We start from the raw sequence: 13,852 nt of genomic DNA, 5'->3' as shown, positions 1-13,852 counted from the left end.
TTGGACAATCTTTTAACATATGCCCCTTAATACCGCAGTAAAGACATAGTCCCAGATTACGCCTTCTGGGACGTTCAGCTTCGGATAATTTAATAGCACCAACCTCCATGGGTTCACTTGCCTCAGAGATAGAAGTGTTTGGAGTAGGAAGTTTTGGAGAATGAGGCATAGGACGAAAGGAAGTTCTGATAAAGGATCTTCTATTACGGTCACGTTCATGGAGACGCTCAGAGTAACAAGCATCAAGTTTGATACATAGGTTGATAAGATCTTCTAGAGAATCGGGAAGATCCCTATAAACCAATTCGTCTTTCAAACGATCACAAAGACCTTTACGAAATGCTGCACGCAGTGCCCCATGATTCCACATAGTTTCAGCAGCTAAAGTCCGGAATTCTATAGCGTATTGTGCTACAGAAAGAGATCCTTGTCTTAAATCTAAAAGTCCTGCTTCAGCCGCCGCTGATCTACCAGGTTTATCAAGCACAGAAGAAAATATAGATACAAAAGTGTCAAAATCCTGGAGCAAAGGATCATCCTTTTCCAACAGTGGAGAAACCCAAGCCAGGGCTTTACCCTTCATAAGAGAAATTAAAAAGGTGATCTTGGAGGAAGAGGAAATAAACATCTGAGGATTATTTCTGAAGTGAAGGCGGCACTGATTAAGAAATCCTTGACAGTCTTCAGGATTGCCGTCATATTTATCCGGTAGTGGAATTCTGGGGATAAACTGTTCTGCAAGTTGTGGCGGATTAAACACAGGGTTAGAGCTGGCCGCAGGAACAACAGGTGTTGCCGTGGCTTGAGAAGGAGGAGAAAGGTTATGCAAAAGAGCAGTTATTTGATCCAATTTAGAATCCAGGGATTGCAGGTGTGCAGAGTGGATTCCAAGAAGCTGTCCCTGTAAAGCCACTGCTCTGGATAACTCACCAGGGTCCATTATATGGCCTGTTTGTAATGTCAGGATAGGTAAAGTCCAGAGTTAGACCCAAATGCTAGAATGAGGTTAATAACACCCTAGCACAGTGAGTATATACCAGGACCTGACCCTGCGACAGTTGTAGTATAATATACTCACAGTAATAGAATGGAAGATGTCACAGCAGGGTCAGGAGAAGAAACTTTGTGTAGAAAGGGTTAACCAATAGAGTAATCAGGCCGGCAATGTCCAGCAACGGGTAATCAGGCAGGTAAGGGTTAACCAATAGAGTAGTCAGGTAAGCAATGTCCAGCAACGTGTAATCAGGCAGGTAAGGGTTAACTAATAGAGTAGTCAGGTAAGCTGTGTCCAGCAACGTGTTATCAGGCAGGTAGGGGTTAACCAATAGAGTAGTCAGGTAAGCAGTGTCCAGCAACCTGTTATCAGGCAGGTAGGGGTTAACCAATAGAGTAGTCAGGTAAGCAGTGTCCAGCAACGTGTTATCAGGCAGGCAGAGGTTAACCAATAGAGTAGTCAGGTAAGCAGTGTCCAGCAACGTGTTATCAGGCAGGTAGGGGTTAACCAATAGAGTAGTCAGGTAAGCAGTGTCCAGCAACGTGTTATCAGGCAGGCAGAGGTTAACCAATAGAGTAGTCAGGTAAGCAGTGTCCAGCAACGTTATTAGGCAGGTAGGGGTTTAGAATAAGCAGGCACAAATTCAGGAATCACAAGAACAAATTTGTACTCACATAGCCCACGAGTAACAACAAACAGGCACCGATGAGAGGAGACGCCGGAATAAGAAGGCCTCCTGACGTCATCGGAAGAGCCGACAGGAACAGGGTTGCTAATCAACCAGTGAAAGTGCTACCGCGCTGAGACAGAGGAAGCGATCAGCAGCTGAGCGATCGCGACAGAGGCAATGCGAGTTGGGAGAGGTCCAGGGGCTGAGGGCAAAGGGCCCATGCTGTATCTTGTCCCAGGGTGATCAGGGTGTAGCCAACTCCCAGAGTCAGAGGGGACACATTAGCTACAGGCTGGGGAATGGTGGCTGACCCTTCATTCCAAAAGTAGGCTCCCCATTATCCTCCAGGAGTTGATAGAAGGACCTTCCATGGGAGTGGTAATCCTCTTCACCCTGAGGTTCCTCCTCATGAAGGACCTCTTCATCCTGCTCTTGCAATGCTGCATGAAATAGAGAAATACAATATACATTTTTGTTCAGATTATACATAAAACTTCCCTTTAAAGCAAGTGAACACATAATAAATACATTTATAGAAACCAAAAACATGTTTCAAACCGTAGAAAATAAAGAAATCTAAATGACACTGCACAATGTGGTGTTTTTTTCTGCTTTAGGTGACATATTTGTGCATAAAAAGTAAACAATAAAATAATTTCAAACACTTTGTGGCTTAAAATTAAAAGATAAAAACTGTTTTCATATTGTCTCATCCTTTACACACATAAATAATGGTTGCATTTGGGTAAATATGAATAAAACCTTGTAAATACATATATTCATACAATATTATTCCATATTATTCAATGCACATGTCAGCAATTACACTAGAAAAAGCAACAATTACATGGACAAGTCAGACGGTTCCTGCTATGCTAGATCAGATGGTACTGCCAGTTAGAAGGGTTGTTTGTATAAGAAAAGTAATGGCAGATGGTCAGCCTGCCAGACAGTTGGTCAGTCAGCCAAGATTTTTCATGATCTTTCTCCATGCTGGTAGGCCCTAAGGAGATTATCTAAGAAGTCTCGCCAGTGCTGTGAGGTCCCTCAAAATATTTTAGAAAGGCAAATTTAAGCTTGAACTCTGTGAATCTAGCTATGACGGGTTCTGGATGGAAAGGAGATACATATTATTATTTAATGCTCAAAAATAGCCCCCAAATATTTGATGTGTTTTCTTTCAATGCAGGCAAGTTTTTGATCATCAGGAGCTATGGTATTGATGATCTAAAGCTATCTGGGCTTGTCACATTTTCTAAGAAATCGCTACAGTATTATGAAGCCCCTGTCTTAATTCTCTAAAAGTACTTTTGAGCTTGAGAACACTGTGTCTTGCAAAGGGGTGTTACCGGCTTTTAAGTATATGAAGGCAATACATGCATTATAATAAAACCCATAAAAAAATCATAACTTTAAAAACATATTAAATGAATAAATATTTATAAAATATGTATATAAAAAAGCAGTAAAAAATATGTTGTTTAATCATAAACATTTTTATATCAAAACTGATCTGAAAAAAAAAAATATTTCATAGAAAAATTTAAAGTTTACAGGAAAAAAATAGCAGTTTTGCGAACACAGTACAAATCCTAATAAAACTACACTGCACATGTAAAAACTGTTATGAAATTCGTATTTAAAATACAAGATTTAGAAAGTTTAGCTTTCCATATTGTTAAATGAGTTTTCCCGCCTCTACTAGCTGGCTGAAAAGAGGCGTTCCATGGGCGTAGCTGAAATTTCTCCTCCAGGTCTCGCGTAAGTATTTTCCCCCCTTCAGATATCGCTGTTTTTTCTCTCAAACTAAAATGTATCAAGATTGAGACAAAATATGCAAAACACTTATTACCCCAATAGGAAAACACATGTATACAAAAACAGAGGCACTTGTATTGTACAATATGCTGATGACAGAGAAATCTGATTTGCAGGATTTACTTTTTAAAGTGCGTCCCCTGCTTTCCCTGGTGAAGTTTCCCATTCTAGCGAGCTCCATAATATTCTATGGTAGACATATCGCCACTAGCAGTGACAGCCCTATTTTTTAGATAATTCCATGAAGGTTTCCAATGAAAGTGTCAGTGTGGTTTTCCACTTCTTTCGTGCAGAAATTTTGATCATTTGGTCCATGGTATTGGGCTTTGGTATACAGTCAGATATAAGATAAGGAAGCATTTCTGTGTATAGAAAATGATAAGATAAGGAAGGTTGATTTCCCTGCAAGTTAAAGCCCATTTTAATGGGTTGTGGTTTTGCATAACAAACCAGCTATTTCATATTTAAAAATAAACCTAAAACAACTGTCCTTTTATAGGGATAGAAGGGTACAAATTCAAATATGCATGAATGCATTTCAATTTTGAATAGAAGTATTTTTGAAATTAACAAAAATGCTTCTAGATATTACTGTTTTATTTGGATATGGATCAGGATTCAAACATCATGCCTGCTCAGATAGTTGGCGGTGATGTGTATTGCAACAGTGGAGATTTCATTTCTGCCATACAAGCACTGCTGACTGTCTGAGAAGGCGTGGGTTTAATTTCTGGTGCACAGGGTTCTCACAGAATACGTGCATATTCTCCTAAAACAGTAATCATTTTTAATAAAAGCATTTTTCTAATTGAAGTATATTGTAATAATGCTTATATATTTTTTTTATAATCCTTTTTATTAATGAGAATATTTGATATACAAAAATAAGATATACAGAACATTCAGGTTCATGGACAAAATCATAATTCTCAGCCTCATTATCATGTTTATCATTATCATGTTAAAATCTGTGTATTTCCAGATTTTAACATTCTGTCAAAGAGAGAAAAGCCCTTCTTTAGACCTTAGTCAGGAAGTTCAGACCACTCCCCATTACTATCATGTGTCCAAGAAAGATAAGCATTTAATGATTAGCACATGCTAGTCAGTTTATACATGATTTTATTAATCCACCTTTGCTGCAAACCTATTTTAAGAATTAACACCAATCTCATTATTTTAACTGCTGTTTACCTTTATATCTTATCTTGCATATCAATTTACCTCATCAGTTTCTTAATCCTTCCCTTTACTCCCTAATAGGGCAAACCAAAAACTCACACACACAAACAAAAAAAACAAATAACAAAAAAAAACACATAACTATCCCTCCTCGCCAGATGTCTCTATAAGAGCTGCCTCTGCATTCCTGAAGGGGTACAGAAACTGTTCCTGGAGGGTGCTTGTGAGAGAATGTATACGCTTCCCCCATTTATTCAAGTAGTCTGTCATTGCTTGCTCATTATAAGCTTGTATATTAAATTGTTCAATAATTGCTTGTTTTATCAAAAAGTTACTACCTCTTTTTATCAAAAAGTTCTCCAAAGTTAATTTTTTTTACTGTTCTTACAGTTTTTAAAATGTATGCTCTTAGTAGCTAACACTGAAATGTTGATTAATTTTCAATCTCTCCCGTGTCCCTAGTCCTAGACAGAAATAGGACTTGTTCTAACTCAATATTACCGGGTCTCTTTAAAATTTTGTGAAGCCAGTATTCAATTTGTAACCAAAATTGTCTGATTATGTGTATTAAGTCAACTGCGTATTTGCTACATTTTGGGAATTTACTAAACTGTCTATTGCCCCATTCCGCGCCTTTCTTGGGAGTATAATAAACTTTATATAAAATTTTCAGATGTGCCTCTCTCCAAGTTTCAGATATTGTTGTTTTAGCTAAATTTGAGTCCCTTATCGTTTCAGTAGACTTTTCTAGTCCTGTAAAGTGGGGTCTCCATTTAACAGTTAGACTTTCCATATTATTTTGGCCTTCTTGAGCTAGCGTTAGTTTATACCAAGGCGAAATTTGATATATTCCCTCTGTAACCATTTTTAACCATGGTTCAATTTTATCCCAGCCCCAATTCCATCCATTTTCTCTAATAAGTTTGTTTGCATAGTGCCTTACTTGCAGGAAGGCATAAAAATCTTTATTATGTAATGAAAAATCATTTTTCACTTCTTCAAATGTCTTGACAGTTTTCCTTTCAGTGTCCAAAATTTGATGTATAAAATTCAACCCTTTTCTTTCCCAATTTTGAAAAAGAGATGAATTGAAGCCCTCTGGAAATGCTAAATTATTCTGTATTGTCAAATATTTGGACATACCGGTTTCTACCCCTAAATTTTTACAGACTTTATGCCATGCCGCTATAGGATTAGCCATAGTTTTAATATTTTTAATATTTGACAGGAGCTTCTGCCACGGTCTATGTATAATATTCAATATATTATGAGGAAGGATAAAGTTTGTTTCTATTTCTGGTATCGTATAATACGTAGCACCTGATATCCACTCCACCATTATTCTACTTAAGACTACCTAATTATAATGTTCCAGATTTGGAATAGCTAATCCCCCATTTCTCTTTGTAAATATAATTTATTCAAGGATATTCTAGGTGTTTTATTATTCCATATAAATTGCCTAATGGCTGATGACAGAACTCTTATATCTTTCTTCAATATCGGTATAGGAATATTTTGCATGAGATATAATATCTTTGGAAAAATTATCATTTTGAAAAGGTTTACTCTACCTGTAGTTGATATTGGTAATTTAGTCCAATTTTAATGGTATATAATTTAGACTATTCAATGTGTCTTCTTGAGTTGTAATCAGGATTCCTAAGTATCTTATGCCCTCTCGGGCAATCTAAAAGTAATTTCCTATCCTTAATCTTCATAATCCCCAATTATCATAATTTCAGATTTAGCTACATTGATCTTATATCCCAAAAAGGAACTAAATGCTGATATTATATTAACTATTAACAAAATATTTTCCTCAAGGTTGCGAACATATAATAACAAGTCATCTGCATAGAGAGAAACTTTGCATTCATAGTTACCCAGCCTAATTCCCTGAATGTTTTCCCTTAAAATAATAGCTAGGGGTTGTATCATAATATTAAATAATAAGGGTGAAAGAGGACATCCCTGTCGAGTGCCTCTACCTAAGGTAAATCTTTCTGAGATGTGGACATTTATTAATATAGCAGTACTAGGGCTTTTATATATGTTCTTAACTAAATTAATTATTATTTCGGGGAAGCCGAATTGGAATAATGAGGTGTATAGGTTGTCCCACTCCACTGAATCACTTTCTGTGCGTCTAAGGAAATTATGGCTGAGCCAAGTCCTTCCCTAGCCGTATCAGACTTTTTTAGATTTTTCAGATAGTCTAAAAACACCTTTTGTATATTAGAGGCTTAATTCCTTCCCACCATAAAACCTGTTTGATCCTTGTGGATTATTTATTTTAAGACTACCTGGAATCTGTTTGCGATAATACCTGTCAATATCTTTTAATCTGAGTTCAACAGGGAGATAGGACTGTATGATTCCATCATGGTTGGATTTTTATTTGGTTTTAATATTAAAGTTGTCCAGGATAAGTTAAAGTAAGATGACTATTCCCCCCCCTATAAAATATGAATTAAACAGAGAGGTTAAACTAGGGACTATGTATTCTGCTAAAAAGTTTGTAGTATTCATTTGGTAATAGGTCTGGCCCAGGCGATTTATTATTTTTTAAATTTTTAATTGCATTACTAATCTCTTCTTCCGAAATTGGCCTGATAATATTGTTCCTCTCTCCTTCCTTAATCCTAGGATTTTTAAGCTTACACCAAAAATCATTTATTTTTTTCCAAGTTTAAACCTCCTGCCCCATAAACCTTCTGATAATATTCTGTAAATAATTTTGAAATATCCTTAGTCTTGTTTGATACCCTCCCATTTGTGCTTATGGAACCAATAGAATTATGACCTTTTACTCTGTTCCCTAAATTGGCTAGTAGTTTCCCTGATTTATTTCCGAACCTATAGAATCTTCCACTTGTCCTAAGTTCTTGCTTCGTGGTAGTATTAAGTAGCCAAATATCCCTAGCTTTCTTAGCCTCTTCATACTGTTGCCAGTTCCTCCTATTTGGTTCATTTAAATATTTATTATATACTGTGGATAGTCTATTCACCGTTTATTCTCTCTATTTCTTTTTTTTTTTTTTTTTTTCTACTCATAAAAGCAATAACTTCCCCCCGGAGTACCGCTTTCGATGCTTCCCATAGTATCTCTGGTTTTTCTATATATTCTAGATTATTGGTATATAATTCCTGCCATTTTGTTATTAGCATATTTTTAAGTTCTATATCATTAATCAAATAACTCAGGAACCGGAATCTTCTCATAGGGGAGTTACGGTTATTCATTTGAATTTTTGAGTTATTGGAGCATGGTCTGATATTGTTATCTCTTTTAACTCTGCTTTCACATCTATTACCACTAGTTTCTCGGAAATTAAAAACATATCTATCCTTGAGAAGGTTTTATGAGCCTTAGAAGCACATGTTTAATCCCTACCTACTGGGTTTCTCTCTCTCCAAATATCCTATAAGTTAAGGTTTGCTGCAAATTTATTGAGCAATTTAGTCTCCAATTTATCTCTCCTAGTTTTCTTTCCTGCAATACCTTCTCTAACTCTATCTAGTGGAATTTGAAAAACCATGTTAAAGTCCCCCCCCTATTATAAGAGTACCTTCTATTTTTTCTAAAAGGTGGGACTGAAGATCTAACCAACATTTTGGGGTGTGTTCATTGGGGCCGTACACATTACATATGGTTAATCCTTTTCTCTCAACCTCAACTTTTAAAATCATAAACCTCTCTTCTGGATCTAGGTAACAAGATATTATTGTATATTGAAGATTTTCATTAAATAAAATCCCCACCTATCAGTAATTACTGTGGTTCTGTTATATCCCAATTTAACTGAGATGTGTGAATTGCTAAATAGAGTTCTTCAATCACACAGTGTTAGAGGATTTTCTATAAGCATACAAGAATTGAACATAGTATACAATGTGGTTATACTAGTAAGATGTAGATTTGTGACAGAGGGGTTAACAAAGAATGACATGTCAAAGTTAACCCATCAATCTTTATTATGAGCCAGGAGGAAGTTTAATAGACAGACACAGAAGTCTGGATAAAACTCGAATTGGCTGCTAACAGGAAATGCTCGATGGAGTGCATACATATACACAGAGCATGAAATAACTTGTATATAATAACTTCAGCAGTACCGATAGGATAAACGGACAAGTAAATATACAACCTGACTGCTACTTTAAAGATGACAGAAGTGGAATATTTCCAGGAACAGTAGCTGGTTGCAAGCAGCAAACAAAGCTGGTCAGAGTGGGACAGATGCTATGAGCGGCCGTAGCTGATGACGTAGGACCGCAAGCTCCAGCAGAGAGCAGTTTGCCAGGATGCGTGAAGCAGGGAAGGCAGAGTGAGAATGTCCGTTGCGCACAGAGAAACAGCTGAGGTTAGGTAAGGAGCCGGATTGGCTCAGAGGACACACACCCATCAATTATCCAGCAAGAAAGTGTGGAAGGTTGTGAGTTTAAATAGCTTAGAGAAAACTTAAAGGGCCAGTGAGGAAGGGGAAAAGAGGATCTGACAGCACCCCTTTCTTTCTCTTTTTGCATGGAGTTCCAACTATTTCACCGCCCACCCAGTTTTAAAATTTAACCAGTTCCTCTTCTCTTAGGTGTTTCTCCTGAATGAGGGTGACATGTTTCCTCAAACTCTTGAGTTGACTCAGAATAGCTTTCCTTTTTATCGGGGATGTGATGCCGCCCACATTCCAGGAGGTACATCTAATCTGATTAGTCATCCAAATTCATATTTAACAACCTGGCGAGGGAGGGAAGAAGAAAGAAAAAAAAAAGAAAGAAAACACAACCCATACAAAACCATACAAATCTCCCCATATCCCAAAGAACTCTACATTCTCTATACATCATATTATTCAATCTCGGATTCTCAGAGTCTTTATATGTGGATCTGTTATTATATCACCTCCTCTCTCATGAAAACCTCTGCCTCTTTAGGATTTTCTAAAAATCTGATCTCGTCAGTGCCCTGTATGCATATTCTGGCTAGATAAACTAATGTGGAGTTGTATCCTTTGTTTAGTAATTGGGTGCATATTGGCAACATTATTTTCCTCTTATTAGATACCTCTACCGAAAAGTCTTGAAATATAAGGATCCTTTTTACTTCTATGGTTATATCTCTTTTTCCAATAATGTTGCAATAGCTATACCTTGTCTTGGAAGTTAAGAAATCTACGGCTAGATTTAGAGTTCTGCGACAAAAGGTGTGCGTTAGCTACGCGTGCTTTTTTTCCCCCCCCAACTTTTAAATACCGCTGGTATTTAGAGTTCACAGAATGGCTGGTTAGGCTCCAAAAAAGGGAGCGTAGAGCATATTTACCGCCACTGCAATTCTAAATACCAGCGTTGCTTACGGACGCAGCCAGGTTAAAAAACGTGCTCGTGCACGATTCCCCCATAGAAAACAATGGGGCTGTTTAAGCTTAAAAAAAACCTAACACCTGCAAAAAAGCAGCGTTCAGCTCCTAACGCAGCCCCATTGTTTCCTATGGGGAAACACTTCCTAAGTCTGCACCTAACACCCTAACATGTACCCCGAGTCTAAACACCCCTAACCTTACACTTATTAACCCTTAATCTGCCGCCCCCGCTATCGCTGACACTTGCATATTATTATTAACCCCTAATCTGCCGCGCCGTACACCGCCGCAACCTACGTTATCCCTATGTACCCCTAATCTGATGCCCCTAACACTGCCGACCCCTATATTATATTTATTAACCCCTAATCTGCTGCCCCCAACGTCGCCTCCACCTACCTACAATTATTAACCCCTAATCTGCCGACCGGATCTCACCACTACTATAATAAATGTATTAACCCCTAAAGCTAAGTCTAACCCTAACCCTAACACCCCCCTAAGTTAAATATAATTTAAATCTAACTAAATAAATTAACTCTTATTAAATAACTTATTCCTATTTAAAGCTAAATACTTATCTGTAAAATAAACCCTAGTATAGCTACAATATAAATTATAATTATATTGTAGCTATTTTAGGATTAATATTTATTTTACAGGCAACTTTGTAATTATTTTAACCAGGTACAATAGCTATTAAATAGTTAATAACTATTTAATATCTAAAATACTTAAAATAATTACAAAATTACCTGTAAAATAAATCCTAACCTAAGTTACAATTAAACCTAACACTACACTATCAATAAATAAATTAAATAAAATACCTACAATTATCTACAATTAAACCTAACACTACACTATCAATAAATTAATTAAATACGATACCTACAAATAAATACAATGAAATAAACTAACTAAAGTACAAAAAATAAAAAAGAACTAAGTTACAAAAAATAAAAAATATTTACAAACATTAGAAAAATATTACAACAATGTTAAACTAATTACACCTACTCTAAGCCCCCTAATAAAATAAGAAAGACCCCCAAAATAAAAAAATGCCTTACCCTATTCTAAAATTAAAATAGAAAAGCTCTTTTACCTTACCAGCCCTGAAAAGGGCCCTTTGCGGGGCATGCCCCAAAGAATTCAGCTCTTTTGCCTGTAAAAAAAACATACAATACCCCCCCCAACATTACAACCCACCACCCACATACCCCTAATCTAACCCAAACCCCCCTTAAATAAACCTAACACTAAGCCCCTGAAGATCTTCCTACCTTCTCTTCACCACGCCGGGTTCACCGATCGATCCAGAAGAGCCTCCGATGTCTTGATCCAAGCCCAAGCGGGGGCTGAAGATGTCCATGATCTGGCTGAAGTCTTCATCCAAGCTGGAGCTGAAGAGGTCCATGATCCGGCTGAAGTCTTCTATCAAGCGGCATCTTCAATCTTCTTTCTTCCGGATCCATGTTCATTCCGCCTACACGGAACATCCATCTTCACCTACGACTTCCCGACGAATGACGGTTCCTTTAAGGGACGTCATCCAAGATGGCGTCCCTCGAATTCCAATTGGCTGATAGGATTCTATCAGCCAATTGGAATTAAAGTAGGAAAATTCTGATTGGCTGATGGAATCAGCCAATCAGAATCAAGATCAATCCGATTGGCTGATCCGATCAGCCAATCAGATTGAGCTTGCATTCTATTGGCTGTTCTGATCAGCCAATAGAATGCGAGCTCAATCTGGCTGATCGGATCAGCCAATCGGATTGAACTTGATTCTGATTGCCTGATTCCATCAGCCAATCAGAATTTTCTTACCTTAATTCCGATTGGCTGATAGAATCCTATCAGCCAATCGGAATTCGAGGGACGCCATCTTGGATGAGGTCCCTTAAAGGAACCGTCATTCATTGGGAAGTCGTCGGTGAAGATGGATGTTCCGCATCGGCGGTATGAACATGGATTCGGAAGAAAGAAGATTGAAGATGCAGCTTGATAGAAGACTTCAGCCGGATCATGGACCTCTTCAGCTCCCGCTTGGATGAAGACTTCAGCCGGATCATGGACATCTTCAGCCCCCACTTGGGCTTGGATCAAGACATCGGAGGCTCTTCTGGATCGATCGGTGAACCCGGCGTGGTGAAGACAAGGTAGGGAGATCTTCAGGGGCTTAGTGTTAGGTTTATTTAAGGGGGGTTTGGGTTATATGGAGTCAGCCAATCAGAATCAAGATCAATCCGATTGGCTGATCCGATCAGCCAATCAGATTGAGCTCGCATTCTATTGGCTGTTCTGATCAGCCAATAGAATGCAAGTTCAATCTGATTGGCTGATCGGATCAGCCAATCGGATTGAACTTGATTCTGATTGGCTAATTCCATCAGCCAATCAGAATTGTCTTACCTTAATTCCGATTGGCTGATAGAATCCTATCAGCCAATCGGAATTCGAGGGACGCCATCTTGGATGACGTCCCTTAAAGGAACCGTCATTCATTGGGAAGTCGTCGGTGAAGATGGATGTTCCGCATCGGCGGGATGAACATGGATCCGGATGAAAGAAGATTGAAGATGCCGCTTGATAGAAGACTTCAGCCGGATCATGGACCTCTTCAGCTCCCGCTTGGATGAAGACTTCAGCCGGATCATGGACATCTTCAGCCCCCGCTTGGGCTTGGATCAAGACATCGGAGGCTCTTCTGGATCGATCGGTGAACCCGGCGTGGTGAAGACAAGGTAGAGAGATCTTCAGGGGCTTAGTGTTAGGTTTATTTAAGGGGGGTTTGGGTTAGATTAGGGGTATGTGGGTGGTGGGTTGTAATGTTGGGGGGGTATTGTATGTTTTATTTTTACAGGCAAAAGAGCTGAATTCTTTGGGGCATGCCCCGCAAAGGCCTTTTTCAGGGCTGGTAAGGTAAAAGAGCTTTTCTATTTTAATTTTAGAATAGGGTAGGGCATTTTTTTATTTTGGGTGTCTTTGTTATTTTATTAGGGGGCTTAGAGTAGGTGTAATTAGTTTAAAATTGTTGTAATATTTTTCTAATGTTTGTAAATATTTTTTTATTTTTTGTAACTTAGCTCTTTTTTATTTTTGTACTTTAGTTAGTTTATTTAATTGTATTTATTTGTAGGTATTGTATTTAATTAATTTATTGATAGTGTAGTGTTAGGTTTAATTGTAACTTAGGTTAGGATTTATTTTACAGTTAATTTTGTAATTATTTTAACTAGGTAGCTATTAAATATTTATTAACTATTTAATAGCTATTGTACCTGGTTAAAATAAATACAAAGTTGCCTGTAAAATAAATATTAATCCTAAAATAGCTACAATATAATTATAATTTATATTGTAGATATATTAGGGTTTATTTTACAGGTAAGTATTTAGCTTTAAATAGGAATCATTTATTTAATAAGAGTTAATTTATTTTGTTAGATAAAAATTATATTTAACTTAGGGGGGTGTTAGGGCTAGGGTTAGAATTAGCTTGAGGGGTTAAAAAATTTATTAGAGTAGCGGTGAGCTCCAGTCGGCAGATTAGGGCTTAATGCTTGAAGTTAGGTGTCGGTGATGTTAGGGAGGGCAGATTAGGGGTTAATACTATTTATTATAGGGTTATTGAGGTGGGAGTGAGGCGGATTAGGGGTTAATACATTTATTATAGTAGCGGTGCGGTCTGGTCGGCAGATTAGGGGTTAATAAGTGTAGGTAGGTGGCTGCGACGTTGGGGGCGGCAGATTAGGGGTTAATAATTTTTACGTAGGTGTCGGCGGTATTAGGGGCAGCAGATTAGGGGTACATAGGGATAAC

This window comes from Bombina bombina, chromosome 4 (assembly GCF_027579735.1).
Source record: "Bombina bombina isolate aBomBom1 chromosome 4, aBomBom1.pri, whole genome shotgun sequence".
In the NCBI taxonomy this organism is placed as follows: Eukaryota; Metazoa; Chordata; class Amphibia; order Anura; family Bombinatoridae; genus Bombina; species Bombina bombina.
The sequence above is the reverse complement of the archived record's forward strand: the minus strand, read 5'-3'. Positions refer to the sequence as shown.